This window comes from Diplotaxodon limnothrissa, linkage group LG7 (genome assembly GCF_057381915.1).
Source record: "Diplotaxodon limnothrissa isolate DT_005_m linkage group LG7, D_limnothrissa_male_GT1.1, whole genome shotgun sequence".
NCBI lineage: Eukaryota > Metazoa > Chordata > Actinopteri > Cichliformes > Cichlidae > Diplotaxodon > Diplotaxodon limnothrissa.
Genome location: NC_140602.1, coordinates 41,427,482 through 41,441,544, shown reverse-complemented (window position 1 = coordinate 41,441,544; position 14,063 = coordinate 41,427,482).

Sequence of the window (14,063 nt, the reverse complement as noted above, 5' to 3'; positions counted from 1 at the left end):
TTTGGCATAATCTCAGCATCTGAGATTTTTCATCGTGCCATGGACAACATGTTAGAGGGTTTACAAGGTGTTCGCTGTTATGTTGATGATGTGGTTATATGGGGCTCCACCCTACAGGAACATAATGAAAGACTGGTGAAGGTGCTGCAGCGGATGAGGGAGAATGGATTAAAGCTAAATCGTGACAAGTGTCATTTTGGTGTGAAGGAAATAACATTTCTGGGAGACAAATTCTCTGCTGGAGGTATTGAGCCAGATGAAAGAAAAGTAAAAGCCATCGCAACAATGCCACGCCCGACAGATAAGAGAGGTGTGCTCAGAGTGATGGGAATGATAAACTTTGTAGGAAAATTCATACCTAACTTGTCAGTGAGAACATCAGCACTAAGGGAGTTACTTCGTGATTCCATAGAATTTAAATGGTCAGCGAGGCATGAACAAGAATGGAATGATTTGAAAACCACACTGACAACGCGCCCAGTGCTTGCATATTATGATCCAACTAAGAGTCTGAAAATCTCAACAGATGCCTCAAAGGATGGGCTTGGAGCTGTTTTACTTCAAGCTGAAGAGGGGAGTTGGAAACCAGTTGCTTATGCTTCTAGATCCATGACTAAGTCTGAAACCAGATATGCTCAGATTGAGAAAGAATGTCTCGGACTGGCATATGGACTTGATATTTTTCACTGTTATGTTTATGGTCTTCCTACCTTTACAGTTGAGACAGATCATCGTCCTTTGGTGTCAATCATTAAGAAACATCTGAACGAGATGTCGCCGAGGATTCAACGTCTCATGATGAAACTGCAAAGGTACAGCTTTGACTTGATATACACACCAGGAAAGCATTTAGCTTTAGCGGATGCACTGTCGCGAGCATCAGAGGTGTGTCACGCAAGCTCCACTGAGAAAGAAGTAGACGATCATGTTAATATGATAGTGGAGTCTCTGCCAGTGTCTGACGCAAAGATAAAACAAATATGCGAGGAGACAGCTGCAGACAGGGAGCTGCAAACGGTGATGGAAAATATCCAAGGAGACTGGCCCAAAGGGTCTTGTTCAAAGTATTATCATGTTAGATCGGAGCTCAATGTGGTAGATGGACTGCTGTTGAGAGGCAATAGGATTGTGATACCACATAGTCTGAGACAGCTGATACTTCAAAGAATACATGAGGGACATCTGGGAATAGAAAAGTGTAAAAGGAGAGCTAGAGACACTGTGTACTGGCCTGGCATTAATAAAGACATTGAGACCATGGTTGGAAAGTGTGAAACATGTAACAAGTTTCAGAGCAGACAGGCAAGAGAACCCATGATGATTCCTGAACTTCCTACAGCGCCTTGGAGGAAAGTCGGAACAGATTTATTTCATTTTAATGGGAAAGACTATCTGTTGGTGATAGATTATTACTCTAACTTTCCTGAGATTGCTCTGCTTACAAGTACAACTGCTAATAATGTGATCACACATGTGAAGTCTATCTTTTCCAGGCACGGAATACCTGAAACTGTCATTAGTGACAATGGTCCTTGCTATAATTGCAAAGAATGGCAGAATTTCGCAAGAGAATACGGCTTTAAACATGTCACATCAAGTCCTCAACATCCACAGGCAAATGGCAAGGCTGAAAAAGGAGTGCATATCATCAAGCAGCTTCTGAAGAAGGCTACAGACAGTCGATCAGATCCTTATTTAGCTATGCTGAGCTACAGGACTGCTCCTCTTGACTGTGGTTTATCCCCTGCAGAATTGCTGATGAATCGTAAGCTACACACAACTTTGCCCTGCTATGCAGAAAGTAAGAAGAGTGAAGAAATTATAAAAAAGCAGGAGCATCTGAAATGGAAGCAAAAACTGCAATACGACAAGGGAACAAGAGCACTTGGATTGCTTGCAAAGGATGATGTAGTGAGAATCCAAGATCAGAATGCATGGAGCAGGAAAGCCATTGTTCTTCAGGAAGCAGGTCCGAGATCATATGACGTAAGAACTGAAGAAGGTCATGTGTTCAGAAGGAACCGTCGTAACTTGCTGAAGACTAAAGAGACATTTCAGGAGGAACAATATGGTGAGGAAGATGAAAATGTTGATGTGTCACATGCAGAGATAGTGTCTGGTTTAAAACCACTGGATGGACATGAGCATGTGGAGAAAAGTGCAGTTGTTTCAGAACCTGTATTGAGGAGGTCAGAGCGTAAGGTCAAGAGACCAGTTAGGCTTAATCTGTAAAGCTATGACTGGATTTGTTTTTATTTTATATTCTGATGGTGTTGAGAGAAAAAAAAATTATTGTTGTAATACAAATATGTGTATATGTTGATTCGTGGGACCTATGTTGTCAGAGAAAAGGGGATGTGGTGATGTGTGGGTGTTCATGTGCCAATGGGGTTTTGCCAGTAGGGGGCGCTGTATTTGAGAGGGCTCATGAATGCCTCTATAAAAGAAGACTGACTTGTGAATGAAATAAGAAAATGTTTGGAGCAGACGCTCGCAAAACACAAGTGGATACTGTGTAATTATTCAAAGCTATACGAAGACAACACAATTTAGATTCTTTTCAGCCATGTTCCCCGGGCGTTTCCTCTACCCTGATTCTCTCCTGTGTATTTATTGTGTGAGTCTCCCTCTGGTCTTTGTCACATTTTCCAGAACCTAAACCTGACAGTTTAGAAATGGGCCAGTAATTATTAAGTAAGTGGTCATTATTCAGGCTTTTTACATAAAGCCTGAATAATGACCCATATACTTAGACATACATACACATACATACATACATATGGGCACCTGAGTTTCCAAGCTTTTTTATCCTGAGGTTTAACAGCTTCCTTCTACCACCTGCTGCTGGATCAGAGACTTCCTGTCAGACTGTGTACAGAAAGTGGGGCCTCATCTCTCCTCAGCCCTCAGCCTTAACACCGGCTCTCCATAAGGCTGTGTACTGAATCCCCTACTGTACACTCTGTACACACATGACTGTGTTAGCTCCCACCCAGTTAACACAGTCATTAAATTTGCAGATGATACCACCGTGGTGGGGCTCATCTCTGGGGGAGACAAAACGGTGTACAGAGCTGAGGTTCAGAGGCTGTCAGATTGGTGTGTAGACAACAACCTGGACCTCAGTATCACCAAGACAAAAGAACTGGTAGTCGACTTCAGAAGGAGGAAGTCTGAGCTGCGGCCTGTCAGCATGAACGGGGAGTGTGTAAAGGGTGTCCAGTTTCAAGCTAGCAACAATAACAATAATAATAATAATATTAAGCTGGATTTTAATTACAGTAATAGCAGCATAACACACTGAAAAAACTTGGGTAATTGTGACTGTAATTATTTCTAAAGATTGGGTAAAAACAAGTAACCTGCATAAAAGCAGCATCCTATAAGCATCATTTAGAACCAAGTACGTGTAGAAGGAAAAATATAACCAGATTAATTTTATAATTAAATTCATGTATGTATTTAGTAAGTTGTAAATCTGTAGATAGTGAACATATCATTATGGACAGCTTTAAACATTTTTCCAGCAAAAGATTTTGCACAGTAATTATTTAGTAACTGTACCATCCCAACTTTTAACCTTTTTGCTTTACCCTAAACCTGTCCAGTTTTGGTTGTTTCTATTTTGCCATTGACCCTTTCTGGAAAAAAAATATAGATCCTTGTTCATTTAAAACCTGCTGCCTCTAAAAATCTATGTTTTTTTTTTTTTAATTTAGACAGTAGAAGGGAGCTTTGTGAATTTATCCCTCTGACCCTCTGGTAAATAAGCCCCCAGAATCATCTTTATATCCTGGGCCTTGTGTTGAGCATCTCTTTGTTCCCTTTAAAAGGCAAAATGATCCCTATAACTCCCTGTAACTCACCTCATCTCTCTGCAACCTTTTTGTCCAGCTCTCGTTCCTGGCATCTTTACCACTCTGAGCTAGTCAATCAATCTCAATCTCAGCCTCCCCCTCTCTCTTTCTCACTCTCTCTTTCTGTATTTTGTATTCCTTTCAGTGCCAGTGAAGATTCCAGACAGACTGCTGGAGATGAGGAGTTCTTGTGGAGCAATAGTCTATTACAAGTCATTTCTCATATATGGTGTCACTGGTTCCCAGCTAGTCCCTTCACTCAGTCACTCAGTGAATGAAGGCGCATAATGAACAGAAAAAGGCCATTCCTTTAGTTAGACACTGAGTTGTACCCACATTTGTAAAATGCACACATGGGCACACTAAAAAACGTTCTTACCTCTGCTTCAGTGCTTTTCTATGGGGCAAAGGGATGACTCATCTTCAAATGCATTGAAAACTGACGTGATCCAGACTGACTTGTCATTTTATTTGGATGAACTGGCTGTAGCCCATAATATACTGTGTGGCATTTAAACTGTGTTAGTCGAAGCACTAAAGAGCTATACTTAAAATAATTACAGTAATCAAAACAGTTATGATCCTTTTGACAATATGCATTATTAGCCTGTTACTTTCTTAAACTAAACCTAAGTAGACTGTTAAGTATTACTGACCAAAGTGCTTTGCACCACAAGCTACATTCACACTTTATGCACTGATGAACATTGTTCACTTAAAAAACTTTTCTCTATAAATCCACATCTAAGGTCAGTTTGGAAGTATCCAGTATCACACAGGAAGTGCTTTGTGATACTGGGGATTTTGGTATTGGACCAAAATCAAGTATTGGTATTGGTATCAGGGACCTTACTGATACCAATACCGATACAGGCACTTTCAACTTATAATGGTAGCTTATGTAGGCAAAACCAATGTGTTATGATTCACAAGATAAATCATCATCACTTTGCAAATTCTGAACACATTTTAATGATCACTTTTTACAATAATGAGTTACAATAAAACACATCTTTCAGGTTTTCATGTATTTTGAAACTGAGTTTTTTGGAGAAATGGAACAGAAACGTGTCTGACTTTAACAGACATTGGGTCATTTAAAAAAATAAAACGGAGGTGATGGTCAACACAAAAGGTTCAGAGATTTTTCATAGATTGTATATTTTTATACTCTGGCTCCCTCCCACATTCCAAAGACATGCAGCTAGTGGGGTTAGGTTAATTGGTAACTCTAAATTGCCCATAGATATGAATGTAGGTGTGAATGGTTGTTTGTCTCTCTGTGTTAGCCCTGCGACAGACTGGCGACCTGTCCAGGGTGTACCCTGCCTCTTGCCCTAAGACAGCTGGGATAGGCTCCAGCTCCCCCACGACCCTGACAAGGATAAGTGGAAGAGAATGGATGGATGGACAATTCAATGGGCTACATACTAAACTTATAGGAAAGAAACAAAATACTGATCCTGTTGCACTAGTATCAATCCAATATCAATAGCAGCGTTGGTATTTATGCATTATGTATTTGGATTGTTCTGCCCGTCTTTAGAAGTAAACCAATGCAAGGAACTTGGACAAAATGCAAACTTAACAAAAAATATTCTTACCTACTTGTGCTATGCTACAGCATGAAATGCAGTTGTTGCAGCTCAAACAGATATGTTCTTTTGTTTTGTTTTTGCAAATTATGCAAGGCTTTCCTCATAATGTCCAAGCCCATTAAGAAAATATATTGCATGAAACACAATGAAATACACATTTACCCTAACCTTTAATTGGTTTTACATTTCAGCATTACATACCTGAGAAAGTCAAAGTAAAATCTAATCAATGCAGTTTTGTAATAAGCCTAATTTTAAATATGCTTTAAAATTAGGTTTTTAATGAACAGTGCATGTGTTTGTTACTTCTTATTTCTTCATCAGGGAATTTGTTTGGATCTTCTGAGTAAAACTGAAAGCACAGTGGATCTCTGCCTGAGTCTGAGCTGAGGTTAATCCATTGTGCCTGTGGTTCTCTGTTTTCTATCAACAGTTACAATGATTTCACGCCAGCACAGATTATTTTCAAGTAATCTCTCTTCCAGTTAAAAGTACAAGAATTATAGACAACAGGTTTTTGCAAATACATTCATAATTGGTGTCATTAAAGCAATATATGTTACTGTCCTCTTAAAAATGGATGCATGCATTATGATTCAGCTTCTTCTTGTCTCCTGTTAGGGGTCATCACAGCAGATAATCTGTTCCCATTTCTTGCTGTCCTCTAGATCTTCCTCTGTCATTTGAACGACCTACATATCCTCTCTCCCCACATCCATAAACCAACTCTTTGGCCTTCCTCCTTTCCTCTTACCTGGCAGCTCCATCTTCCACAGATTTCTCCTAGTATCTCTCGTCTGCACAGTTCAGCCTCACCTCTTACTATGTCCCTGAACTGTCCAACCTTCTGTTGCAAATTACTCTCGACTTTCCCCTCCATCCACTCCACCCTGCCTGCACTTCTCCAAACCCTGTTACTCTGGACAATTGACCTCAAGTACTTAAACTCAACCACCTTCTACAATACAAAATTAGGGATGATTTTGACCTTGATATAAATGTGTATTTCTTATTAAAAAGCTAAAAAAATAATTTTTTTTGTCACAAATAATCATTGTATCACTCTTTAAAGGCACTTGAGTATCCTTCATAGGATTAGCAATGCAGCCCTCAATGCATCTATATAAATGTGTCTATTTGAAAGAAATACAGCTCTTTACCAAGTTTTAAGCATTTTGCTATAAAGGTGACTGCACTTTCAAAGTAATGGGATGGGACGATCGTGGCTCAAGAGTTGGGAGTTCGCCTTGTAATCGGAAGGTTGCTGGTTCGAGCCCTGGCTTGGACAGTCTCGGTTCGTTGTGTCCTTGGGCAAGACACTTCACCCGTTGCCTACTGGTGGTGGTCAGAGGGCACGGTGGCGCCAGTGTCCGGCAGCCTCGCCTCTGTCAGTGCGCCCCAGGGTGGCTGTGGCTACAATGTAGCTGCAATCACCAGTGTGAGAATGTGTGTGTGAATGGGTGGATGACTGGATGTGTAAAGCGCTTTGGGGTCCTTAGGGACTAGTAAAGCGCTATATAAAATACAGGCCATTTACCATTTACCATAATTATTATATACTGTGAAAAACAAATCTGGTAGTTAATGACCTAAAGTCTTCTCTTTTTTTTTTCCTCTTTTTTTAAAAAAAAAAAGGCTTCTAATAAAATCTTCAGCAATATCTTTTAAACAAATCCGCTTGCTCCTTAACAGTCACTACACATCCAAACTACACACTTCAGGCCTTAAAGGGACTGGAGTATGAAAATCAAAAGTCACATTTCAAAGTTAATCTTTCATGTTGGACAGCTTTAAAAAAAAAAAAGAAAATCTGCATAATTTTGACAGAGTGGATTTTGCATTGCAGTGTTGTCATGAATATTCATGCAAATGTGACCTCTACCTGATCTGGTTCTGAAAGTAGCTTCTGATCACAGACTTTACAATCACCCATGTGAATAAACCAGCAAGACTACAGCAAAATGACAGCAATTGTGACCACATGGGGAAACGCCAACATTAGGCATCTAAGGAATGTTATTATGACATGTTGAGACTCCTGACAGTGTAATATTTGTACATGGATATTTTAACACTTACAAAGACAGATCCACATATCTCTTCACACAATGAACTTGTGATGCTATTTCAGAAAAAATGAAGCTCAAGACTAACCAAACAGCATAAGAGTTAAGATTTAATAGGTAATGATCCTTTCTTTTCTTTTGATTATTTTGAAGCCTGTCTCAAAATTTACACCACTCCTCTAGAGTTATATCACTGGAAGTACATTAAGCGTGGGATCCAAAATTCTTTCCTTTTTTTTTTTTTTTTTTTTTTGTGTCCCGTTTGGATCTTTAGCCATCAGAATTGTTGTCTTAAGGCCAAGAAAGATGCCAAGCGGATTTATTTTACCAAGTGGATCATCATGGCCTTGCCATATTGGTCCATTTGATTGACCTTTATTATAATTATGAATTTATTTTATTTTCAGTTCCTACAAGCGGGACAGACATGACTGGGGGATAGGACAGGGAGAAAGAATGAAAGAAAGAGAGGGAGAGAAAGAAAACCAAAGGGGAGAAGAGACGGTGAGAAGGGGGGGGAAGAAAAAAAAACAAAAAAAAACAAACAACAACAAAAAAAAAACACCTGGGTCACCTGTATGGAGAAAAAAAACAGAAGAGAAAGCAAACAACAAAGAGCAACATAATAAAAAAAACGGCACCATCACAATAAACTAGCTAGCAGTAAATATCAGTAGATACTAAATAATAAACGATATTGTGCAGCACGCAAGATAGACCGCGCACAATGTGCTTTGAGGCAGCAGCCAAGAAAGCTGTAGTCCGCGTCTGTGAATACCCGTGTGTACACCTGTGTGCATACCTGTGTGGATCAGCATGCTTGCATTCCAAAGGTTTCTCCATGTAACGATCTGCTAGGGAGTGTGGGGGGCCACAGCCCCATCCTCCAGGGTATGAAGCAGGTATGGAGGAGATCAAAACTCAAGACATCCAGAGGCCCCCAGAACACAAGAGACCAAGGAAGACCAACAGAGGGGCAGCCGCGCCACTGTCTCTGTTGGATCCAAAATTCTTTCCATTAAATTTCCCACTATTCTTTACCATCACTGCAGCATTTGTTTATGCACAGCTCTCTTAGAGTCCAGCCACAGCATTTCAGTCAGGTTGAAGCCTGAGCTCTGACTGGGTCACAGCAACACTTTGATTCTTTCTTAGTTATTCTATTATGGATTTATGGATTATTATTATGGATTTGGCTTTCCACCTTGGTATGTTGGTATGAGGTATTTGGGCTGGTATACTATGTTTGTTTTTCTTCAGATGTGGTTCTGTGAATTATGGCCATTATATCCACTTCTCTGCTGTCCAAAGGACAATGTTTTTTCATACATGTTGACTCTTTTTGTAATGGTACTATTATGAACTTGAACATTTAACTATCTAACTGAAGCCTTTAGAGTCTCAGATGTATCTTCTGAGTTTTTACAATTTCTTTGAGTACTATACAGTCTGATCATGGGGTGGATTTGCTGGATATCACCTTCTGGGAACATAGGCAGCTGTCCAGAATGTTTTCCACTTGTTGATAATCCTTCTCACTGTACAATGATGGACTTCAAATTGTTTGGAATTGGCCTTATAACCCTTTGATGGACAGCAACAATTGGTTCTCTGAGGTCATTGCTGACGTCTTAGCTCCTTGGTATTGTTTGGAACACTTAAATGTTCCAAACCAGCAAACCTGGCTACTGCTTGCCTTCCTGCATTTTATGTCATTTATAATAATAATAATAATAATAATAATAATAATAATAATAATAATAATATTCACCTTCACACTAGCTCACCTTTACAGTAATTGTCACCGTAGTGGTGTTTGAGGGGTATGGCACTGGGAAGAAGCAATTGACCTATAGGGCATCTGATCCTTGACCTGTAGTCCTCCCGTCTTGTGAATGATTGTTTTCTCTGTATTTGTCTACTGAAAACTTAAAATATCACCCTATTATGATTTCTTTTTTATATTATCATTTTCTTGGTTTAATAAACTAAGTTTTCAACCTTGACTTGTCCTCTGTTTTAATATTTAACCTAAATTAAATTTTCCTAACGATAAAATGTGCTTTTTACGAGGCCAAACTTTGATTTTTTGCTCAGCCTAGCACATGGTAAGGTTAATGACAAGATCAGTATGAATAATAATGTTATCACTTAACAAAATGGATTTGGTAAAAAGTGATTCGCAACGTTTTTAGAAAGCTCCAAGGTTGTGGAGTCAGATCAAAAATTGCTTCAGTGTGTACTGGTGTAGAAATTATGCAAATTTTTTCTGTGCAATTTGGAGGACTTTTTTTCCTCCTAACAGTTTAACATGCATTTTTCACTCATCACTGGTTACTCAAGTAAGAATTTTAAGTTTGTGATAGGATGTTCCTCCCTTAATTAGACCTTGGGAGTCACTTTATCAAATGATAGCTTCGCATGACTGTGATTTTCACAATGTGACTTTAAGGGCACTGCATACTGCCATATTTCAGCCCTTTATGAGAATTGCATATTAAATACAACTTCAACTCTCACTTTAAAACCAGGAATTGGCAGCAATAGAGAGAAACACGACGAAGAAAAAGTGGGCCACTATGAATGTTAATTCATGAGTTATTGCTTGCCCCTACTGTATATTAATAATGTTTATCAAGGAAAAACCATTAGTGATCTGCCTGAGGAACACCAGAGAGGAGGAATGATGAGGAATCTGAAAACAAATGCTACCGAGCCATTATAACTGTCCCACTTAATTATCCAACTAATGTTTCATGAGGAGAGCATGAATGTCAAAAACATGTAAAAATCTGGCTTTGAGAGAAATTATTCATAAACACACACACAGGTCAAACAGGCGAGCAATTTGCACTTTGTTTTGCTTCGATTTCCCCTGATGCATTTCTTTTTCCATGTTCTTTTTACGTTTGCTCTCAATTGCCACTTGATCAGGATTAGGCATTGAAAGCTACTTGGCTAGATTTTGGATAAGATTGTGTTTTTGACTTTAATGTGCACCTTTACAATAATATGTGCACCTCTACAATATTTTTCAACATGCGGGGTTACCGCATGTTGAAAAATGATGGTTCCCAGTGGATTTAAATATCATGGCAGTAGGTCTACGTAGGTGCTCAATTGTAACAGTTGGAATGATGGGCCTGGCTCGCTACTGCCAAAACCTGGTGTGTCATGGCAGAACCTAGTGTGCATATCTGAAAAAATTGCCTTGAGGCCCTGAGAATGAGAATGGGCTGCTGGGCAGTGATTTTTATCAATATCTTTGGTATATAATCTGGTCCCTGCTGCTTTACTTGTATCTGAGGAAAAGGACAAACAGCTGTAGTTGTTGATTTTGAGGACTTGTTGCTTTTTTGTGCAAGTAATTTTAACACAGGATTCAAACCCCAGTGTCAGGTTATAAACCAGGCAAACAGACTTCTTGTACTTCTTGGTTGCACACACTGTATATGTACGGTTTTCTGTAGACATTAAAAACTGCTATTGTCCTCAAATCCTCTGTAATTAAGAATACTCAACAGAACAGAACACAACAGAAATTCTACAAAGAGTAAATAATGGCAACACTTACATGGATGTATACCAGATCTTTACAACACTTATGTATAGAGGAGCAACTGAGGACACTCATATGGTTGAGCCCTGGGGTGGACTGACTGGGCTACAGTGAGAAAGTTAATCCTAAAACTGAATGATCAAAGAATCTGGATGCTGTTTTGTTGCAGCCTGCTACTGGCACTGGCACAGTCTGGTGCACACAGCATGGATTTATGGATCCATCCTGTCTAGTATCAGCAGTGCAGATTGAAATTGGTGGTATAACAGTATAGCCAATGATTTCTCAGCACAAACAGTGCCTGTCATTACTGGCCAAGCATTTGCTGGATTCAAGAGTATCAATAAGCCCATTAATTCTACACCTACATAATGCACCATGCCTGCAAGCATGTACAGGTTCCAACAACATGACAAGGGCTTCTTTATAAAGGGCCAAGACCTCAACTGGATGGAGCATCTTTGGAATAAAGTGAAATAGGATTTTAACAGCATGAATGCATCACTGGGATTTCTGCAGGAAACTGTGATATTATCAAACTAACATGAACCAAAATCCCTGTGGAGGATTTCTGTCACCTGTTTTGACTGCCTTAGAGTTCTGCTTCACAGGCTGCTCTAGAAGCAAAAAGATTTACTGTACTGAACATTAGTTAGTGTGCTAAATTTGGATACACAGTATACACTGCCTATTTATGTAATAGACATACATACTTTATCATTTCACCCAGGATTGCTTATAGAACAATATCCTCTGTTTTTGTCATGGTCCTGGGTCTCTTGACCCAGCGTTTTAAGTTTGAGTTTATTTTGTTCATTAGGTTATCTAAGTTCATTTGGTTATTAGACTCCTTGTGTTCTCTTCCCCTGTATTTAAGCTTCCCCTCACCCTTCGTGTTTCATGCTGCGTGTCTTATGTTATCAAGTTTGTATTATTATGCCTAAGTGTTTCTAGTTATTATTTTCCCCTCGTGTTTCCAACCATGTTAAATCTCCCCTGCTCTTCATGCGTTTCATGTCTGTGTCTTACGTTGTCAAGTTCGGGTTGTCATGTCTATGTCTCATTATGTTTCCTGTTTTATTGTGAAGAGGTCTGGTGTTCTGTGTTCATCATGTTCAGTTTTACTCTCCCACTGTGACGTCATTATGTTCATGTGTGCCAGCTGTTTCCTCATGTGTCTCCACTTCCCCTAATCACCTCCTGTGTATTTAAGTCCTCTGTTTTCAGTGTGTGATTGTCAGGTCGTCTGTTGTCCACGCCATGTTTCCTATGCCATGCTTCCAAGTTTCTTGTCTAGGTTTTTCTTATTGTTTGTTTAGATTTCCCAGTTTAGGTTTGTGTTAATTTTGCTTCAGTTTGCCTTGCCCTTTGTTTGTACCTTTTTTTTCCAGCCATATTAAACGGCTCGCTTTTTGTTAACATTCAAGTTTTGTTCCCTGTTCCTTGGAGTCTGCATTTTGGGTCCTTTTTCAATTCATACAGTCTGCCCTCGCCAGACTGTGACAGTTTTAGTGGCAAATGTTTTTTTTATATGTTGTTTCCACTGCTTTGTTACTTCATAGGGAAAATGATTGAAGGGTAGTGCACTCCAATAAATGAGAACAAATTTTAAAGCAGAGATCAACCTACTACACAATAAACTACTGTTTTCAAGGTTTCAAATGCAAGCTTGTGTGGCACTGGAATTATTTTCAAGACAAACAGGAATGATTATAGCAAAATAACATGTGCAAAAAAACAAAACAATCAAACCCTCGAAAACAACAGAGAAATAACAATGTTTGTTGGACTGTTTGCGAAAAAATATCTTACTAAAAGCAGGTCCTATTTTCCCGTCTCATCTGACACTGACGTGATATGGGTGTCAGTGATAGTTTTTCAGTTTTTCAGGGCTGTCTGTTTCATATCTCTGCTTCGGCACTTGCCCTTTGAAGTGATTATCACGTCAGATGTCAACACTGTAACAGGGAAATGCTGGCTAGATTCCTTAATCTTACACTCAACATGTGGCTTATGTGCTGTATTCGCAGTACGGGATGTGTGAGAGTATTTGGTCATATTTTGGGTATTATGTTGCTGGGTGACCGTGGCTCAGGGGATTGGGAAGCTCATCTGTAACCGGAAGGTTGCCGGTTCGATCCCCCTGCTCTCTCTGTCCTGGTCGTTGTGTCCTTGGGCAAGACACTTTACCCTACCGCCTACTGGTGTTGGAGGGGCCGACATGGCAGCCTCGCTTCTGCTGTGGCTACAACTGTAGCTTGCCTCTACCAGTGTGTGAATGTGAGAGTGAATGAATAGTGGAATTGTAGAGCACTTTGGGTGCCTAGAAAAGTGCTATATAAAAATGCAATCCATTATTGTGTGGGTGAGTGCGTCAAAAATGCTTTTTTTGTTGATGCTTGGTCGCCAATACTACAAATCCAGTCCTCTGTTATGTTGGCTATAATTATTTGTAACTATCAGGATAAGGAAAGCAGTTTTGAAAGTGTTATCATATCTGTTATTATATCATTTTTATTGGAATCCTTACAAAAATAATCCACAAAACACTTTGTTGCATGCCTCATAATAGAAATGTCTGATAATATTATTTATTCAAAAGTTGCTCTTTTGCATTTTCTCACTAAATATAATTTGAGAAGTTAAGCATGATTCAACTAAACCCCAAGTGTTATTTTCATGAGCAGTGTGTGCCTAAAACAGTATTATTACCTTTATTTAACCAGAAAGTCCCACTGAGATCAAATCTCTTTTAAAAACTGAGATAAGGCTATACATACATTCATATGTGTCCAACTGTTCCATTCTGAGTCCCACAGGAAGAAGAAAGTAAAGGTAATTATTGGTACTTGGACAGAGAATGGTACAAAAGTGCCACTGAAAGTTTACCTATTATTGCTTTATAAAGAAAAATATGTTTTTTGTTAATGGGCAGGGATGGCCAGCCCAACAAATCATAAAAAATGCAATGGTGAGTCAGACT